This window comes from Camelus bactrianus, chromosome X (genome assembly GCF_048773025.1).
Source record: "Camelus bactrianus isolate YW-2024 breed Bactrian camel chromosome X, ASM4877302v1, whole genome shotgun sequence".
In the NCBI taxonomy this organism is placed as follows: Eukaryota; Metazoa; Chordata; class Mammalia; order Artiodactyla; family Camelidae; genus Camelus; species Camelus bactrianus.
Window position 1 is genome coordinate 64,870,368 of NC_133575.1, and position 23,040 is coordinate 64,893,407.

Below are 23,040 nucleotides of genomic sequence, written 5' to 3' on the forward strand. Positions count from 1 at the left end.
TTGAATTGATAAAACAATATGACCCATGTATATGTTGTCTAGAACAGATATAATGATATACACAGTCTGGAAGTGGAGGGATGGAAAAAAATACTCCATGCAAATGGAAACCAAAAGAAAGCTGGGGTAGCTATATTTATATCAAAAAAATAGACTTTAAGACAAGGACTGTTATAAGAAACTAGGAAGTTCATCGTATATTGATAAAATTGCCAATTCTATGAAAAGTTATAACATACGTAGATATTTACGTACCCAACACAGGAAGATATATAGATATAGATATATAGATAGATAGATATAGATATAGATATATAGATATATACATACACATATACATATATATATATACACACATACATATGCGTATGTATATATAAATAAATGTTAACAGACACAAAGGGAGAAACAAACAGTTATACAATAATAGTAAAGAAACTTAATACCCACTTTCATCAATGAATAAGTCATCCTGACAAAATCAATCAGAAAACATTGGCCTTAAATAACACTTTAGATCAGGTAGACTTAACAGTCATATACAGAACATTTCATCCAAAAGCAACATTCTTCTCAAGTGCACATGGATCATTCTCCAGGTTAGATCATATGTTAATCCACTAACCAAGTCTTAATAAATTTAAGAAGGTTAAAATCATATGAAACATCTTTTCTAACCTCAGTGGTTTGAAACAAGAAATCAATTACAAGAATAAAACTGGAAAAGTCACAAATATGTGGAGATTAACTAACATGTTACTGAGCAACCAATGGGCTAATGAAGATATCAAAAGAGAAATTAAAAAATATCTTGAGAGAAATGAAAATGGAAATGCAAAATAGCAAAACTTATAGAATGCAGCAAAATCAGTTCTATGAGCAAAGTTCACAGCAATAAATGCCCACATCAAGAAACAAGAAAGATCTCAAATAAAAAACTTAAATTTATACCCCAAGATACTAGAATAGGACAAATGAAGCCAAAAGTTAGTAGAAGGAAGGAAATATTAAAGGACATAAATGAAATAGAGACTGAAAGACAATAGGAAAAAAGTCAATGAAACTAAGAGCTAGTTTTTTGAAAAGTTCAACAAAACTGACAAACTTTTTAATGAGATTCATCAAGAAAAAAGAGAGAGGATTTAAATAAAATTAGAAATGAAAGATCAGATGTTACAACTGATATCACAGAAATACAAAGGATCATAAGAAATTACTATAAAATTATATACTTACAAATGGGATAACCTACAAGAAATAGATAAATTTCTAGACACATACAACCAATCAAAACTGAATCATGGAGAGAGAGTATAGCTCACTGATAGAGTGCCAGCTTAGCATGCACGAGGTCCTGGGTTCAATCCCAGTACTGTCATTTATATAAATAAATAAATAAACCAAATTACCTCCCCCACCTGCAAAAATATTAAAAAATAAACTGAATCATAAAGAAATAGGAAATCTGAAGGGAACAGTTACTATTAAAGAGATTGAAGCAGTAATCCAAAATCTCCTTGCAAACAAAAGTCTAGGATCATATGATTTCACTGGTAAATTCTACCAATCACTTAAAGAAGAATTAATATAAATCCTTCTCAAAATCTTCCAAAATAGAAGAGTAGGAAACACTTCCAAACTTATTTTGAAGCCAGCATTACCTTAATACCAAAACCAGAAACAAAACAAAACAAAACAAAACAGCACAAGAAAACAAAATTACAGGCTAATGTCCCTGAGGAACCTAGATGCAAAAAGTTTCAATAGGATATTAGCAAAGAAAATTCAACAATACATTGAAAGGATCATACACCATGATTGAATGGGATTTATTTTAGGGAAGCAAAGATGCTTTAATATCTGCAAATCAATCAGTGTGATACACCACCTTAAAAAGTGAAGAATAAAAATCATATGATCATACAAGTTGGTATAGAAAAAACACGACAAAATTCAACATCCGTTTATGATAAAATCTCTCAACAAAGTGGGTATAGAGGGAATATACCTTAAAATAATAAAAGCCATATAGGAAAAATCCACAACTAACATACATTCAACAGTGAAAAGATGAAAATGTTTCCTATAAGATCAGGAACAAGACAAAAATACCCACTCTGTTCAATTTTCTAGGCATAGTATTAGAACTCCTAGCCAGAATAATTAAGCAAGACAAAGAAATAAAATGCATCAAACTTAGAGAATTAGAAGTAAAACTATCACTAGTTGTGGATGGCATGATATTTTATATAGAAAACACTAAAGATTTCAACAAAAACTGTTAGAAATAACAAACAAATTTGGTAAAGTTGCAGTATAGAAAATCAACATGCAAAAATATTTTGTTTTTATACCCTAACAACAAACCATCAGAAAAAAGAAATTGAAAAAACATTACTACTTAAATTATATCAAAAAGAATAAAATACTTAGGAGTATATTTAACTGAGGTGAAAGACTTGTACACTGAAAACTAAGATGCTGATAAAAAAAATTAAACAAGACACAAATAAACAGAAAGATATTCCATACTCATAGATTGGAAGAATTAATATTGTTAAAATATTTATACTATCCAAAGGAATATAAAGATTCAGTGCAATATCTATCAAAATGCCAATGGAATTTTTCACAGAAATAGAACAAACAATCCTAAAATGTGTATGGAACCACAGAAGACTTCAAATAACCAAAGCAAACTTGAGAAAGAAGAACAAAGTTAGAGACATTACACTTCCTGACTTCAGACTATATTATAAAGTTATAGTAACCAAAATAGTATGGTATTGATATAAAAAACAGATATATAGATTAATGGAACAGACTAGAGAGACCATAAATAGCCACCTCCCCCCCACATATATATGGTCAAGGATATACAATGGAAAAGGACAGTCTTCATTAAATGGTGTTGAGAGAACTGGATTGTAACATGCAATAGAATGAAATTAAATTACTATCTTACACCATACACAAAAATTATCTCAAAGTAGACGAATGAGTTGAACATAAGATCTGAAACCATAACATTTCTAAAAGAAAACATAAGCAGTAAGTTCCTAGAAATCAGCCTTGGAAATGCTTTTTTTTTGGATTTGATTCCAAAAGAAAAGGCAACTAAAGCATAAATAAACAAGTTGGACTAAATCAAACTAAAAAGCTTCTGTACAACAAAAAACACCATCAACAAAATGAAAAGGCAACCTACTGAATGGTGAAAATATTTTCAAATCATATTTCTGATAGAAAAGTAAATATTCAAAATACATTAAGACCTCACACCACTCAATAGTAGAAAAAATAATCCAATTAAAAAATGTGCAGAGTAGAAAATTTTCCAAAGAAGACATTCAGATGGCCATCAGGTACATGAAGTGTACTCAACATCACTAATCCTTAGGGAAATGCAAATCAAAACCATAATGAGATATCACTTCACATCTCTTAGAAAGGCTATTATAAAAAAGACAAGAATTAACAAGTGTAGACAAGGATGTGGAGAAAAGGGAACACTTGAACAGTGTTGTGGGAGTATAAATTGGTATAGTCACTAATGAATACAATATAGAGGTTTCTCAAAAAAGTAAAAATAGAACTACCATAGGATCCATCAATTTCACTTCCGTATATTTATTCAAAGGAGATAAAAATTCTAACTCAAAAAGATAACACACCCTTATGTTCATTACAGCATTATTTATAACAGCCAAGATATGGAAGCAACCTAAGCGTCCATTAATGGATGAATGGATAAAGAAGTGTGTGTGTATATATGTATACATATATGTAATAGAATAGAATATTTTTTAGTCATAAAAAGTAATGAAATCTTGCCAATTGCAAGAACATGGATGGACCTCGAAGTCATTATGCTAGATGAAATAAGTCACATGAGAAAGACAAATACTCTATGTCACATATGTGGAATCTTAAAAAAACAAACAAACAAACAAACAAACAGAAAACAAAACTGAACTCCTAGATACAGAGAATAGATTGGTGATTGCAAGAAGCAGGATGAATCTGGTCAAAAGGTACAAACATCCAGGTACAGGATAAATAAGTAATGAGCATGTAATGTACAACATGATTACTATAGTTAATAATACTATATTCTGTATTTGAAAGTTGCTAAGAGAGTAAATCTTAAAAGTTCCCATCACAAGAAAAAAATTGTAAAGGAAAAAAGTTTGTGATACTGGTATCATACCTTATTGCTAATCTTTACTACACAATAAGATAATTTTTTCTAAGAAAGAAAAGCAAAGTTTTGGACCTGTTAGAGTATTTTTAAGGGGGTAAACATGTTACTTCCATAATTAAATATGAAAGGAACAGAGACAAAAGAATAATAATAAATTTTATTTTTATTATGCCATGAATTTTGCTTATTTAATATACTAGTCATTCCACTAATAAACTGAAACTAATTTACAATATGTATACAAAGGAACAAATCTAATAAAATTTGAATTTACAACATGAATGTGACTTATTTGCTATTTTGTTAAAATTAAATTGGATATTGAATTGATCACCTCAGCATAGGTTTGTTTGATTCCATTTGTTTATTCTGTTATATGCTTAAACATTCCAATTCTTTCACTACTTTTCTCTATTTAAACCACAGTAGAAACTGTTATCTGATGAAATCTGAGAAGAAATGAATCGATATTGGGTGAATTTGTTAAAAAATTGAGTTAGAATGGGAAATAATAAAAATAAAATGCCTTAAATATTTTATTTAAACTTTAAATATATAAATGCACATTGAGTCACCAATCTCTTGTTCTAGCACCAAGACCTTCCCTTGAGTGTAGGTATCTTGAAGGTGTTCCATGTTAACTTTCCCACATAAACTGGATCCTTTCCAGTTTCAATTTCCTTAAAGATAATCAAGAAATTAAAGATGTTTGCAAAGTAATCTGAGGTTAGGATCCTAGATTATAATGTTTCCTCCCCCAATCATTACATTTGTGTCAACCACACCTAATTTGTCAGAAAATTTATTTAATGTCATGAGATGAGTATTTCTTTTGACTTAGCTTTCATAAAACATTTCTTTTTTCACTGATTTCATTAGTTTACATAATATTTAAGTAAATTGTATAATTATATATGTTATATATATATATATAACTGCCACAGATGTAACTGACACAAGCATGTTTAGAACAAGAATACTTGACTCTTGGTGAGCATACAGCTCAACTGGTGAGAACAGAAGTACTCAAGCATTCTAGTGTTATTTTGTACAATACTGCAGTCATTAGCATTACATAACATTGTAAGTTTAAATTGATTTAAATAAAAAACTCAGCTCTTCAGTCAAACTAACCATAGTTCAAGTGTCCAAGAGCCACATGTGGCTAGTGGCTTCTGTACTGGACAGGACAGATACAGAACATTTTCATCACTGCAGAAAGTTCTACTGGATCTCCCTGCTCTGGTAACCCAGTAGCCATGTTCCTTCACTGTGCTCTGGACACCATTTTAATATATTATAGAGGGAATTAATCAGGCAACGTGGTTAAGTAAAAGTTATTTAAAACTTTTACTCTACTATGACTTTTCACTTGTCAAGAACTTAAATCTACTTTTGTCAGAAAGCATTGAAGCAGTACTACATGTGACAACTTGATAATCACAAATACAAATGTGGATGCTGAACTGTCTGAGTAGTGCTCAATCAAAAACACCTTTTAAGACTTTCATTTAAAAATTCTCAAAGAAAACTTGTAGAATCCATGAGACTGTCTGTAGAAATCCAGAAGCACACATTTAAAGAATTATCCAAGTGATGGAGAGCCATTGAAGAGTTTTTAATCTGGGGAATAACATGTTCATAGTTGCATCAGAAGGGATAAAGAAGCAAAGGAGGTGGGAAAGATAGGAAGCACTAAAAATGATACATGTAGGAATGAACAGAAGATACTTTTGAGAAATATTTTTCATGTGAAAGCAGCAGTTTCAGATGTAGAAAGTGACAAAGAGAAGAATTTCAAATGAGTTATAGGTTGGAAATTTGTGTGAGAGTGGATGATTTCTGAGAAATAATATAGAAGAAAGGAAACTGTACAACAGAATTGAAAAAGAATAGTTCACATAATAAATCATGGAGCCCAAGATTGCTTGGCAAAATACAGAAATCAGGATTGTGCTTATAATTGCAAAAATAATAGAGCAATTCAGAGATTCTTTGAGTTAAAAAAAGTTTTGAAGATAGTAAGTGCATGAGAGAACTGGTAGTATAGGCATTGTGCTCATAATGGAATATTAAAGCTTAACTTTTCTGAAATGGAGAAGTTATAAAATTCAGGATACAGTTATGTGAGTGGGATGTCTAAAATGCAATTGTAAAGGCCCAGTAATTAGAAGGCTAGGTTTTTAGGTAGGTTACCTGTATGGATATTTAAATAATAATAGTAACAACAATGATAATAAAATGGAAGCTGCCATGTATTGAGAATTTACCATGGGCCAGATACACTGTACATTGTCTTAATCTATTTTCCAGAAACCTTGTGAGATGCTATTACCCCATTTTACGTATGAGAAAACAGAATCAGATTAATTCTCTTGCCAAAGGTCACAATGCTAAGTGTTTGAATCTGGATATAAACTCAGGTCTTTTAGGTCTAAAATTTATACTCTTTCCTGTATGTCACTGATGGGAAACAACTTATCAGACATATATAAACCTCTACCTTTCATTGTGTGACTGTGATGTTTTTCTACTTCCAGATGGTATTAATAAATTAGATTATGAAGTCTCAGAGCTTTGTTCTGGTTGGCTTATAGCGATAAATAGGCATTTATATAAATAGAATACTCCTTAATTTACAGGAAATTAAAGAAATTGAATATTTAAGTAAAATAAAAACTATTCTTGAAGAAACCAACTCAGAAACATTATACAAATATAAGTTTATATAATTTATGTAAAACTTTGGCACATGTGTATAGTCTAATAATTTTGGCTTAATAAAAATTAGCCATGTCTTCTCTGATTTATCAGTTAAGTGTAATACAAGCATATGCTTTTATTCTACTATTATTCATACATGTTATTGGACTTTACAGGTTTTCTGATCAATTAAACTAGCATTACTTTTATTTGATGCTTAAGATTGTGAAAAAAATATATGTTTACATTGAATCAATTGGAATAATTATTCTAATTAACTTTATTTTGGTAGTATTTGTGGTTTGCCATATGTCAGCTTGAAGATAATTTTGGAGATCTTTAGGTAACTTAAAATCTTGGGCTGATAGTGAATTGAGTTAATTAACGGACTAATCATTTCTAAGTAAAATGAAACTGATTTCTAAGCATAAATTTATATTTATATGGTTTTTTCATATTTTAATATTCATAGTTACAACTTTGGATCATGGTAATATGTTCATTTTTGCCACTTTGAGAGATTGTATATGGAATTGTGTGGCTGTAAAAAGTTGTATTATGTGTCTTCATGAGCTCTGTTAGTATGCTAAATGCTGGTCTGTGATAGGCAATTCTCAATTACCCACCCCTCAGTTTTCTTTGTGAAATAGAAGTTACAGTGGTTAAAGTTATAATTAATATAAGTGGTTTGACTATATTTAAGAACACTATATTTGGAGAAATATAACTGTGTTCATGCTTTTGTTTTTCAAGGACAGGAGTGATTTTATCATGAAGAAGCAGTGGGTTTTCAGGGTGTTTTTGTTTCATTTTGTCTTATCTTTGTCTCCAAGCCTCTTTAAACACTTCAAATGTATTGAGGACTGACTCCAAAGAGCTTTTTTCAAAACAAAATTATTTATTTATTTTTAAAGTCTTTTTTAAACTTTTTTTTAACAGAGGTACTGGGGATTGAACCCAGGGCCTTGTACATGCTAAGCACACATCCTACCACTGAGCTATACCCACTCCAACCAAAGAGCTTTTGTTGGTTATATGTATCAATATTTATAATAATAGAAATTGAAACTGGGACTTTTTTAATGTTTCTTCATTGATTAATTTGAATATACCAATGATAAATGTACTGCATGTTAATAACATCTTAGTAATATTATGAAATTTGTCCTGAGCTCACAGAACTCCTGAGATAAAGTATCATCTTTTTCCACAATATAGACAAGCATAATGAAGGACAAAACTTGGAAATAAATTTTTTCCTTGATTTATAATACCAGAGTCTGAAAAGATATGAGATGTGTTAACATCTTAGCAAAGTTTACTTTGTTTTGATTAGCTTTTTTCCTTGGTTTACTGTTTATAGTCTTTGATCTATAATATGGAGGATTTCCCACTTCATCTCCTCTCCCTGCTCATGTACTCTCTCTAGATAGCAAAGCTTTTGTGTCTGGCTGGAAAAAATTTCTGATTTATTTTGACTCTGTTGCCTTGATTACTTAAGAAGACAAAGATTTCTCACTTAGCAATGAACTAAGGTTCTTTTTTTTAATTGATTTATAATCATTTTACAATGTTGCATCAAATTCCAGTGTAGAGCACAATTTTTCAGTTATACATGAACATATATATATTCATTGTCACATTTTTTTCTCTGTGAGCTAAAATAAGATCTTGTGTATATTTCCCTGTGTTATACAGTATAATCTTGTTTATCTATTCTACAGTTTTGAAATCCCATCTATCCCTTCCCACCCTCCACCACCTTGGCAACCACAAGTTTGTATTCTATGTCTGTGAGTCTGTTTCTGTTTGGTATTTATGCTTTGTTTGTTTGTTTTTTAGATTCCACATATGAGTGATCTCATATGGTATTTTTCTTTCTTTTTCTGGGTTACTTCACTTAGAATGACATTCTCCAAGAGCATCCACGTTGCTGCAAATGGCATTATGTTGTCAGTTTTTATGGCTGAGTAGTATTCCATTGTATAAATATACCACCACTTCTTTATCCAGTCACCTGTTGATGGACATTTAGGCTGTCTCCATGTCTTGGCTATTGTAAATAGTGCTGTTATGAACACTGGGGTACAGGTGTCATTTTGAAGTAGGGTTCCTTCTGGATATATGCCCAGGAGTGAGATTCCTGGGTCATATGGTAAGTCTATTCCTAGTCTTTTGAGGAATCTCCATACTGTTTTCCACAGTGGCTGCACCAAACTTAATTTCCACCAGTAGTGTAGGAGGGTTCCCCTTTCTCCACAGCCTCTCCAGCATTTGTCATTTGTGGATTTTTGAATGATGGCCATTCTGACATAATACCTCATTGTTATGTGACCTTCTATGCTTAGTTTAAAGTTTCTTATTGTCATTTTTAAATGGGGGAGACAAGTATCATTTCCTGGGCATTCATAACCCTATCTGAAATGTTCAACTTTCCTGACTTTTGATTTTTGTCTCTCAGAAATTGAGTCTTAAATGTAAAATAAATTAAAATGAAAATCTGATTTTTTTAAAAAATTCTACTATCCTAGCAAAATTCAATTATATAATACAGTGTCATCAACTATAGTCACCATGTTTTACATTAGATCCTCAGATCTTATTCATCTTATACTTGAAAGTTTATGCCCTTTTGCTAACCTCTCCCAATTTCCCAACCACCTAGCCCACAACTCACTTTCCCACTGTCTATTTCTATGGGTTTTTCTTTTTAGATTCCACATATAAGTGATACCATGCAGTATTTGTCTTTCTCTGTCTGGCTTATTTCTATTAGCGTAATACCCTCAAGTCCCATCCATATTGTTGCAAATGGAAGGGTTTATTTATTTATTATGACTGAATAATATTTAATTGTATATATGTACCACATCTTCTTTATCCATTCATCTGTTGATGGACACAGTCTGTTTTCATATCTTGGTTATATGTTCAATGAACATGGGAGTAGAAATATCTCTTTAATACTCTGTTTTCATTTCCTTTATATAAATACCCAGAAGTGGGATTTCTGGAACATATGGTAGTTTTGTTTTTAATTTTTAAAGGAAGTTGACTTCCACAGTGGCTGCACCAATTTATACAGTCTCACAACAGTGCAAAAGTATTTGCTTTTCTCCACATCCTCAACAAAACTTATTACCTCTTGTCTTTTTTTTAACAAAGTAAATCAAAATATTTCAACAGGTAACCCATACTAAAATATGAGTGATATCCTTTACATTATTATTATTTTTTAACATTTTTAATTGATTAATAATCATTTTACAATGTTGAGTTGCAAAACTAGAACAAATCATAATAAATTTATATGGAACCATCAAAGACCTAGAATTGCCAAAGCATTACTGAAGAAAAAGATAGAGGCTGGAGTAATAACTCTCCCAGACTTCAGACAATACTATAGAGCTACAGTCATCAAGACAGCATGTTATTGGTACAGAAACAGACATATAGAACAATGGAACAGAATAGAGAGCCCAGAAATGAACCCACAAACTTTTGGTCAACAAATCCTCGACAAAGGAGGCAAGAATATACAATGGAATAAAGACAGTCTCTTCAGCAAATGGTGTTGGGAAAACTGGACAGCAGCATGTAGATCAATGAAGCTAGAACACTTTCTTACACCATACAAAAAAATCAACTCAAAATGGATCAAAGGGTTTAACATAAGACAAGATACAATAAACCTCCTAGAAGAAAATATAGGCAAAACGTTATCTGACAGACATCTCAAAAATATTCTAAAACAGTCTATCCAAGCAATAGAAATAAAAGCAAGAATAAACAACTGGGACCTTTTGAAACTTACAAGCTTCTGCACAGCAAAGGAAACCATAAGTAAAACAAAAAGACAACCTATGGAATGGGACAAAATTTTTGCAAATGAAACCGAAAAAAAGGCTTGATCTCCAGAATATATAAGCAGCTCATATGACTTAATAAGAATAAAAGAAAGAACCCAATCCAAAAATGGGCAGAAGACCTAAACAAGCAATTCTCCAAGGAAGACATAACAATAAACAGGCATACCCCTTGTCTTTTTATTGTTAGTCATTCCAACAGATGTGAGGTGAGATTGCACTGTGGTTTTGATTTGCATTTCCTTGAAGATTAGTGATTTTGAACACCTTTTCATGTACCTGTTGGCTATTTGTATGTTTTCTTTGGAGAAATGTTTATTCAGTCCCTCTGTTCTTTTGTTTAAAATCAAATTGTTTTTTTCTATTGAGCTGTTTGGGTTCTTTACATATTTTGGATATTAATCCTTTATGATATATATGATTTATAAATATTTTCTCACATTCTGTGAGTTGCCTTTTCATTTTCTTGGTGGTTCCTTTTCTACAGAAGCTTTTGTAGTTTGATGTAGCCCCAGTTATTTATTTTGGATTTTGTTACATTTGCTCTTTTTTTCCTCCCCATTGCCTCCTCCTCTCAACCCCTGGCAACTACCATTCTACTTTCTATGACTTTGACTAAGTTCCTCCCTGACCAGCTCTGTTCTTGCTTTCTTTCTCACTTTGCCTTTTCTAGGTCATCTCATCTATTCCTAAGGCTTTGTTTACTCTGCACTGCATGCATCTCAATATTTTTTCTTATCCCTTGACAATTTTATAATTATTGAAAGAGATCTTTTAGCCTTAAAAATAGATTTTTTTTCAAAATCATGTACTGTTTTTGTGAATATAAACAAAATCAGTTGATCCAAGTTTTTCTAAAACTTCTTCACATTAGCATTGTGACTTTCCACTTAGAGTTGTCAGAAACAATAACAAAAAATATTAATCAGTTGATCTAAGAAAGAAATGGAAAATTTTATTCAAACCAAATTGAGAATTATAACTTGGGAAAAGCCTCTCAGAAAGCTCTGAGAACTGTTCCATCTGTTAGAGGTCAAACCACAGTTATATAAGTTGTTGAGAGAGGGCTGTACATTAGATGACATATTATTAACTAAGTTTACACAATCCAGATATATGCGTTCAAAGTGAGTAATGGATCATGGGTCATAGTGGCCTTTTACAAGCTTAAGAAGGAAGGTTATCTCCTAAGGAGTTGTGACCTTTGATAAGATTAAGAAGGAATGTTATCACCTGAGGAGGTCTAGTTAATGCAAATGCACAATACCCACTAAAAAGGAGGGAAGAGACCCAAACTGGAAAAGAACAAAATTAGGTTTAAATTTTCTTGTCTTGTCATACAATATGAATTTTATTTCATCAGAGTCAATGATGTCTGTACTTTCCACAGAAGATTGCCATAGATTCCAGCATTTCTTAGAAGAGTCCATAAAAGAACCAAAAGTCATTGACTTTGAGTTCTTAAGCTGCCCTTCAGCTCCTTGCTGCTCAAAAGCCAATACTCAAAAGCCAAGAGACAAGTTTTGGTTGGAAAAGAAAGATTGCTTCATTCATAAGATCAGCAACTTGGGGATGACATACCCGTATCCAAAAATCAACTCCTTGTTGTTTTTCTTTTGATGTCAAATCCAAAGAAAATATTGCCAAGATCAGTGTCAAAGAGCTTAATGCTGATGTTTTCTTCTACGAGTTTTATGGTTTCAGGTCTCATGTTCAAATATTTAATTCATTTTTAGTTGATTTTTGTGCATGGTGTAGGGCAGAGGTTCAAGATATGTTTTGTACCAAAAACTGTCTCAGATATTCTAAGTCAAACTCAGAAAAGATCTGTTTTCGTTTTTTTTTTTTTTAATTTTATAAAAAGAGAAGGACTAGAAATAATTGTGGTTATTTGATATGTTACTGACAGAGATGTGCATGAGAGTTGTCAAATCCAAAAATATGCTCAGCTTTCCCTAGATTAAGTTCCTATGGGTAAAACATTATTAACATTAGTATTTAAGAAATTATTTGTACCTCATGGAAAGTCCCTGGAGATTTGTCAGTGCCTTCCGTTTCACTAATATGTTTTGCTACTTCACTAATACATTTTAATGCCTGGGAAAACACTGAAATCATATTTAAAATTATTTTGATTTTTCCTATATCTATCAGAGTCCTGAAAGTGATTTATTGTTGTTAGGCCATAATTAAAATGTTTACTTGTTCTCAATCTTATTTCTTCTTTTTTTTTTTTTTTTTACAGTAACCATTTTTATTAGTCTGCTGTGAATCCTTTCAGTATGCATTTACACAAGTAAAAACAAATACAAATATATATTATTCCCTCCCCTTTTCACAAAAGATAGCATATATGTGTATATATATATATATATATATATAAAACTATGCACCAGTTTTTTTAACTAAATAAATATATCATAGAAATCCACCATATCAGTACATAATGAGCTTCCTCATTCTTTTCTACAACTGTATACTCATCCTCTGTATGTGATAGATTATTTAATCAATTTCTCATATGGACATTTGGGTTCTTTTCAATGTTTTGCTCTTTCAAACAATGCTGCAATGTATAACCTTGCACTTATGTCATTCTGTGTGTCTGTAGATATACCTGCTGGATAAACACCCAGAAGTGGGATTGCTGGGTCAACGGTACCTGTGTCTGTTATTTTAAAAGATATTGCTCTCTATAGGACTTTTACCATATTGCACGCCCACCAGGAATACATAAAATGTACTATAGCTCCACTGTCTCACCAATGAGTGTCATTTGACTTTTGAATTTCGCCATTCTGATGGGAAGGAGAGAGTATCTGTGTTTTAATTAGCTTTTCTTATTATGAATGAAGTTGAACAACTTTTCATATACTTAAGAACTGTTTGTATCCCTTTTTTAGTGTGCTAGCTGTTCATGTCTTTCACCCAATTCTCTACTGGGCTATTTTTCTCTTTCTTTTTAATTTCTAGAAGCTCTTTATATTTAGGGAGATCAGCCCTTTCTTTACGATATGAGCTGCAAATAGATTTTCCCAGTTTGTCATTTGTCTTTTGACTTTTGTCATGCATATGTTTTCTATTGCAGCTGAATTTACCAATCTTTTCTTTTGTGACTTCTGGAATTGTTTTTTCTTCCTTTTAAAAAAATTTAAAAATTTATACAATTTCTAAAGTTTACTTTCCATTTAAAGTTATTACAAAATATTGGATATATTCCTCACGTTGTACAATACATCCTTGAGCCTGTCTTACACTCAATAGCTTGTACTACCAATTCCCCGACCCCTATATTGCCCCTCCCCCTTCTCACTACTGGTAACCACTGCTTTGTTATCTATATTTGTGAGTCTGCTTCTTTTTTATTATATTCACTAGTTTGTTGTATTTTTTAGAGTCCACATATAAATTCTATCATACAGTATTTGTCTTTATTTTTGCTTTTATTTCCTTTACTTTGGGAGAGGAATCCCCCAAAATGTTGCTGTGATTTATTTCCAAGAGTGTTGTGCCTACCTTTTCCTCTAGGAGTTTTATAGTGTCAGTCTTACATTTAGTTCTTTAATCCATTTTGGGTTTATTTTTGTATATTGTGTTAGAGACTGTTTTAATTTTATTCTTTTGCATGTAGCTGTCCAGCTTTCCCAGTACAACTAATAAGTTTTGCTGGGAAAGTTAAAGAGACTTTCTTTCTCTGTTGTATATTCTTGCCTCCTTTGTCGTAGATCAATTGACTATAAGTGCATGGGTTTATTTCTGGACTTTCTATCTTGTTGCTTTGATCTATGTGTCTGTTTTTGTGCCAGTACCATACTGTTTTTATGACTGTAGCTTTGTAGTGTAGTCTGAAGTCAGGGAGAGTGATTTCTCCAGCTCCGTTCTTCTTTCTGAAGATTGTTTTAGCTATATAGGGTTTTCTGTGTTTATATACAAATTGAAAAATATTTGTTCTAGTTCTGTGAAAAATACCATTGGTATTTTGGTATGGTTATTTTAATAATATTGATTCTTCCAGTCCAAGAACATAGTATATGCTTCTATCTGTTTGTGTTGTCTTCATTCTCTTTCACCAGTGTCTTAGAATTTTCAGAGTACAGGTTTTTTTGCCTCCTTAGGTAGGCTTATTCCTAGGTATTTTATTCTTTTTGATACAATGATAAATGGGATTATTTCCTTAATTTCTCTTTCTGATAGTTTATTGTTAGTGTATAGATATGCAGTAGATTTTTGATGTTGAGTTGTATGAGCTGTTTATATATGTTGGATATTAATCTCTTATTGGTCATATCATTTGCAAATATTTTATTTCATTCAGTAGGTTGTCTTTTAACTTTGTCAATGGTTTCCTTTGCTGTGCAAAAGTTGTTAAGTTTAATTAGGTTCCATTTGTTTATTTTTGACATGACACATAAACAACCAAATTTCCTTGTCAGTTTGATTATCCTTGTTATTAACTTTCATCAGGTCTTTCGCTTTTGAAAATTATGTGTAGTAAATTAGCCACAGCCATTTTAAGTCTCTGTCATCTACAGATATTTTTGTTTTACTCTGATGCATCAACTGTAGTCCAGAATTAATATCTTCAACTGAGGGAAAATATCTCAGAGCTCTGTGGAAAAGAATTGTATTAGGTACTTCAAAGTGTTGATGTCTTAAAGAGAATGCTTACAGAGAAAAAAAATGTGACAATGAATATATATATGTTCATGTATAACTGAAAAATTGTGTTCTACACTGGAATTTGACAAAATATTGTAAAATGATTATAAATCAATGAAAATGTTAAAAAAAGAGAAAGGACTTATATATTTGTGATATCTCAGTTACTGGATTCTCATGACATCTCTTTTTTCCCCTCCCTTTTCAGTTTTATTAAGTAGAATAATTACAGTTCGACTGCACATACACACTGTATTGCTTGCAAATACATATAAACAGTATACTGTACATTTTTTAGTTTACATATTAAGTACTAATTATTGTTTCTAAGAATAGATTAGATCTTTAGCTTTTTAAACTTACATAGTTATCAAAGGAATAAAGCCAAACACAAAATAAGAATCAACAGAATGTTGTAATCCAATCACAAAGGACAGTCAAATGTGCTTACAGATATTCAAGAAATCAATCATCTTAGTTATAAATAATAAGTAGTTCATTTGTGTCCTTTTTATTATTGTTATTATTTTTTAGATTCCTCATATAAATGATATCATATGGCATTTTTCTTTATATTTCCATCCCATTTCACTTTGAATGACAGTCTTCAGATACAGCAATATTTCTGCAAGTGGCATTAGTTTATTCTTTTTTATGTCTGAGTAGTGTTCCAATGTATATATGTACCACATCTTCTTTATCCAGTCATCTGTTGGGGGACATTTGGGTTGTTTCCATATCTTGGCTGTTGTAAATAGTGCTGTTATGAACTTTGGGGAGCATGTGTCTTTTAGAATTTTATTTTTTTTCTGGATATATGCCCAGCAGTGGGACTGCTGGATCACATGGTAAGTCTATCTTCAATTTTTTAAGGGACCTCCTTACTGTCCTCCACAGTGGCTGCATCAATCTACATTCCCACCAACAGTGTAGGAGAGTTCCCTTTTCCCCACACCCTCTCCAGCATCTAACATTTGTAGACATTTCAATGATGGCCATTCTGGCTGGTGTGAGGTGATACCTCATTGTAGTTTTGATCTACATTTCTCTGATGATTAGCAATGCTGAGAACTTTCTCATGTGGCTTTTGGACATTTGTATGTATTCATTGGAGAATAGCTTGTTTAGGTCTTCTGCCCACTTTTGGATTGGGTTGCTGGTTTCTTTGACATTAAGGTGTATGAGCTGTTTGTATATTTTGGAAATTAGTCCTTTGTCAGTCATTATTTGCAAATATTGTCTCCCATTCTGTAAGTTATCTTTTCATTTTGTTGATGGTATCCTTAGCTGTGCAAAAGCTTTTAAGTTTAATTAGATCCCATTTGTTTATTTTTGCTTTTATTTCCAATACTACAGGAGCTGGTTCAAAAAATATGTTGCTGTAATATATGTCTGTGAGTGCTCTGCCTATGTTTTCCTCTAGGAGTTTTATATTATCTGGTCTTACATTTAGGTCTTTAATTGATTTAGAGTTTATTTTTGTGCATGGTGTTAGAGAATGTTCTAATTTCAGTCTTTTACAGGTAGTTGTCCAGTTTTCCCAGCACCACTTACTGGAGAGACTGTCTTTTCCCCGTTGTAAATATAAAGGGATTGTTCCATTTTTTAAAATAATTTTGTTTTAGGTGGGTAATTAAATTCATTTATTTATTTATTTTAATGAGGGTATTGGGGATTGAACCGAGGACCTTGTGCATGCTAAGCACACACTCTACTCCTGATTTATACCCTCCCCCAGGATTGTTCCATTTTAACTGTCATAAAAACACCTGGTGGTAGCACTAATTTTTCGAGTTTACCTAATTGATCTGTGTATCAGGCTGAGGAAGGAAGATAGTTGAATTGATCCTAGATTAGGTATTTTTTAATTTTAAATTTTTATGGAGGGATAATTAAGTTTTATTTATTTATTTATTTATTTATTTATTTATTTATTTATTTATTTATTTATTTATTTATTTATTTATTTAATGGAGGTATTGCGGATTGAACCCAGGACCTTGCACATGCTAAGCTTACATTCTACCACTGAGCTATGCCCCTCCACCCCCTATCCTAAATCAAGTTTTTATCATGGTAGCCTCAGAAAAAATATAAACAAGAAATGAAGTTGAAGGAGCTGATGAGAGTGGCTGACTTCATATACTGTGGGATCTAGTTTTATCTATTCCCCATACCCACTTCTAATCATTTTGAAGCAAATCTCAGAATCATGTATCATCCATTATTTTTCTTTAAAAGATAAAAACTATATTTAACCTACCAAAATACCTTTATCACACATAAAATGAACAATTTCTTAGTATGATGAAGTATCCAATGTCAAATTTCCAATTATTTCATAAATATTATAATGCTATTTTAGCAGCTGTTTATTTGAATCAGGATCCAAATAAGGTCCACATGTCGCAATTGCTTGATATATCTCTTGTCTCATTTAATTGGTAGAGTTCTGCCTTATTTCTTTTTTTTCCGCTTGCAATTTATTTATTGAAGAAACTAAGTCATTTGTCTCATAGAATTTCCTAAGGTCTGGATTTTAATGACTGCATCTCAGAGGTATCATTTAATATGCTCCTCTGCCCTCTGTGTTTTCAATAAATAAACAGCTGGATGTAAAGTCTTGAGCTGATTCAGGCTTAACTTTTTTCAGGAGGGGCAAGAAAACTTACTAGTTTCTTTTGCATTTTTCCATCAGGGTCATACATTATATGTCTGGCTGTCTCTTTTTGAGATGTTAGTAGCCATTGATGTTAAATGTCTAAATCCATTAATTAGAGTTGCAAAATGGTAGTATTCTAATTGTAACATTTTGTTTTTACTTTTTATCTGGAATACTTCTATAATGAGAAACGTCACTCCCACCTACTATTTGTTTACCCTTAGGCACACTTTATTTAAGAGAGGCAGGGAAAATATTGATTCTTTCTCTTTATTTACCAACTTTCAAAATGTCTGTTTACTAGCATCCTCCATCTGTGACCAATTCATTTTTTAAAAACTTTCAGTATGATCCAATTGATTAATATATTTCATTCCATGACAGTTATCCTTATGGATGATCAAATTATCTCTCTTTGGCCTGTGGGAGTCTGTTCAAGTTGGCTCCTAAGTCCTTTTGACACAGTTCCCAGTAGTCTAATAATAGATTCTTCATTTCTGGTATGACAAGATGTTCCAGGGTCATCTTGTACACTTTTTTCCCCAAACCTTGAATTTCTCCAGCTAATACTGCTGCATTTTAGAGAGAATTGTTTTTTCAAGACCACAATCTGTGTACTAGGAATGCTCCTTGTTCCTGGTTTTGTCATTATTTCTTGGTATTTTCAGTAGACAGAGCTAAGAATATATTTTAATGATCAAATACTTCATGAGTTCATGCTGATATTTAAAATGCAAATCCCAGACCACAGGTTTGAAATTAACCTCCTTGATCTTATAGTTGTATGTGTTTTCTCCAATATTGAGAATCCCAATTCTCAGTCACCAGAAATTATAAAATTAAGAATTGTTTGCATTTCTCTTTATGTGAACTGACTGTTCATTTCTCTAGTCCATTTTTAAAGAGTGGTTGGTCTCTTTCTTCTCTATTTTTAAAACATTTTATATATTAGAAATGTTAACCCTTTGTTGATGCTGTAAACTGAATTTCTTCTTTTTCCAGTTTTGCCATATGTCTTTTTTTCCTTTCCTTATGGAGTGTCATTTGTCATGCTAACTCTAAAAAAAAAAAAAAAAACAAATAAATTCATATATCTTTTCCCTTATTGCTTCTGGCTATCAAGTTATAGTTAAGAAAACTTTCCCCTACCCCAGATTAATATAATTTACCTATAAAATTCTTCTAGTACATGTATGACTTAATTTTTTACACTTAAAATATCTGATCTTTATACAATTTGTCCTATTGTATTACCCTTACATCAAAAGTCCATCTTTTCTCTGCTGACTTGAGCTCTGCCTAAAGTAGAAGAAGTTGATGCCCTGTTGATATCCACTTGGCCTTATCACTTCAGTGCATACCAAGAGGATTTCCAATTATCATCAGCTACCTTTCTTTACCTGATGATTTGCTTTGGCCACCAGAACTATTTTTTGCCAACACACTGCAGGCTGGACGTACCTGGGAATTAACATCCCTTAGAGCAGCCTACAATCAATGACTAACCAAATTGCTGGCAAAATAATCTTCAAGGGGGATAACTATGAAGCACATCTTCTTTCCAGAGTTACCCAGCAGGAGTTAGTTGAAGATAGCCACAGAGGTAATTGCTCGATAACAAATGCTTTATTGGCTGCCTCCCTTTTCCTGTTTTATTTCCTCATCCCTTTCTGGTATTTCTTAGGATCACTTCACCAATAAATATTTGCCCTCTAATCTTTGTCTCAGGCTCTCCTTCTGGGGGAATCCAAGCTATTAAACTTTCTTTATCACATGCTAAATTTGCATATTTTATTGGATTTTTCACTTTCATGAATCTAATTATTCATACTCAGACACTGTATTGTTTTAGTTATAGGGGCTTTACAGTTAGTGTTAAGATATGGCATGGACAGCTCCCCTTGCCCTTTTGTCTGAGTTGTCATAGTTATGCTTAAATGTTTAGTCTTCTATATGAGCTTTGTAACCATCTTGTCTACCTTTGGGGTGGAAAAAACCTATGGCATTTTTATTGAGATTGCATTAAATTACTGATTTAAAGTTAATTGAAATTATTTCCTTTTTCCTTATTCAGGAACATGCTCTGTTTTCCATTTACTCAAGTCTACTTTTGTGTTTTTAAAGAATATTTTATAGTTTTCTTCATAAAGGTTTTGGACATTTCTTGATAAGTTTATGCCTAATTATTTAATTTTCCTTTATCTTATCAAAAATAGGGTATTCTCTTCCATTATATCTTTTATAACTTTTGTATGTGTATATATATGTATATATATGAAATTATATATATATATGAAGTGTATATATATGAAATCTATTTTTTCCATATATGAATTCTATAACTTGTTAATTAAGTTCTCTCATCTTTCATAGTAGTTTTTTTACATTGGTTCTTTTGAGTTTTCCAGATATTAAAGTATACCTTCTATAAATATAAATCGTTTTACTTCTTTCCAATTCTTATGCACCTAAGGAATTTTTTTGTTGTATCATAATAAGGAAATAGCCATAGATTATTTTTTAAAAATTCTTCTTAATATTTTTAGCATGATTGAGTGTTAGATTTTGTGAAAAGCCTTTTCTGCATATATGGATATTATCATATGACTTTTCTTTTTATTAATAATGTGAATAACATTCATGGACCTCCTAATATTGAACCACCCTTTCTTTCCTGAAATAAGCCTTACTCAGTTGTGATATATATCTTTATGTGGACTGTAGGATTCCTTTTCCCAATATTTTATTATATTTTAGTAAATATCTTTGCAGCAACATTCAGGAATGATACTGGTCTATGATTTTCATTTTTGGTATAATCTTTGTCAGATTTGGGGATCAATGTTACACTTTGTAAAATTAATTTGACAATTTTCTTTCTTTTTGGGTGCATTGTTTAACTTACATTGAGATAATCTTATCTTTAAAAGTTTACTAGGATTCTTAGAATTCCCCTGTAAAATATATGGGCTGGTTTGTTTTTTTGTTTGTTTGTTTTCAGAGGGTCTTTTTAACTATTTTATCTATTGTATAGTACTGGAACTGTTTAGACTTTCTCCACTAGTGTCAATTTTGGTAAGTTGCATTTTTTAAAATATAATTTTATCTCAATTGTAATTATTCGCACAGAGTTATGCTAAGTAGTTTCATGATTTAAAAGGAATTCCTCTATGTTGGTAATTATTTTCCCTTCATCATTTTTAATTGTGTATACTTGAGTTTCTCCCTTTTTTCTTGATTAGGTTAATGATGGCTTGTATTAACATATTTTGTTATTTTTTTCAAAAAATTATATTTTAGACTTGTCTATTAATTCTTCTGTTTTTTATTCTAACTCATTGACTTCTTTTACCTTTTTGAATTCTTCCCTATTTCTTTTATTTCACTTTGCTATTCTTTTCTAGGTTTCATGAAATATGTATTTAATTATTTTATTTTTATCTTTATTAATGTATGTGTTTGTTGATAGTATAAAATTGATCTAATGATTTAGCTGTATTTGATAAATTCTGATATTTTGTGTTTATCATTAAATTTAATAAATTATGTCATTTTATTTTCTGTTCCTCACTTAATAGTTGTATAATATCATATTTGTTTGTTTAATTTTGCAGGCTGAAGGACCTTTTTTGTGGGGTAGGGATGCTGTTAATTTATATTTTGTTGAATTATAGTCAGATAATGCAGTTTGCATAATTTCTTTTTTTTCCAGTTTTATTGAGATATATTTGATATATATGTATTATTTCTATTTGATGAAATTTATTGAGATTTATTTGGAGATAAGATATGGGAAATTTTTGTGAATGTTCCATGGAAATTTGAAGAGAAACTGTATTCTCTATGAATGGGGTTCATAGTTCAATATCTACTTACTAGATATATGATATTAAGTTTTTAAATTCTATATTGTCACAATTTGTTTTCTCCACTAGATCTGTATTCAACAGAATGAGGTATGTTAATGCCTGCTATTATAAATGTGTTTATATATGTTACTCCTTGCATCACCAATACTTTCTGTTTTATTAGAATTGCTGCTCTTACTGGGTACACAAATATTGGTAATAACTATTATAACATTATTGCAACTTTTATGTTAGATATATTGAAATTATCCCACTTCTTCTCGATGCTCTATTCTTTCTAGTCTTTTTTTTTTTCCCCTGTGCATTTCAGTTTTGTTATTTCTATAGCTGTATTTGGGAGTTTTATTATGTTTTCCCTCCCTGCATTACAGCTTGGAAACACTCTCAAGGCTGTACACTGGGGCAGTTGTAAGGATCACCTCATTTGTTCCCCTTCTTTCAAGGATTACTATTAATATATGCAAAATGCCTCACATATGATTCCCCTTCTCTCAGGGAATAGTATTACTATAGACATGATGGTCCAAATCTTGGAAACCATTTGTTCATATATTTTGATCAGTGTTTTAATTTTAGTTGTTTCATGCAGGAGGGTAAATCTAGTTTTTGAAACTTTATCTTAACCTAGAGGGGAAGTTCTCCATAAAAACTGTTTTATCAACTTATTGATGTCTACAATTCTAATTTTGATCAGGATTTTGATTAAATATAAGGATCAATTCCTCATAATTAACATCCTACCAATATTGAGCCTTCCAACTCAAAAACGTGGTCCACTCACCATTTATTTAGGTCTTCTTGGAGTTCTTTCAAGTATTTTGAAGTTTTCAGCATACACTTCCTGCACACATTTTAAAAAAGTTTATTCCCAAGTAGTTAATCTTTTTGGATAATTTTCTAACATATTGTGCTTAGTGAAAGAAGCTAGATTCAAAAGTCTAAATCCTTATGACCTTTTTTATTTGACAGTTTGGAAAGGGTACAACTATAGGGAGAGAACAGATCAGTAATTGGCAAGGGCGAAGGATGTGTGATGGAATTGTCCTGTATTTTGATTGTGGTAATGGTTACATGACT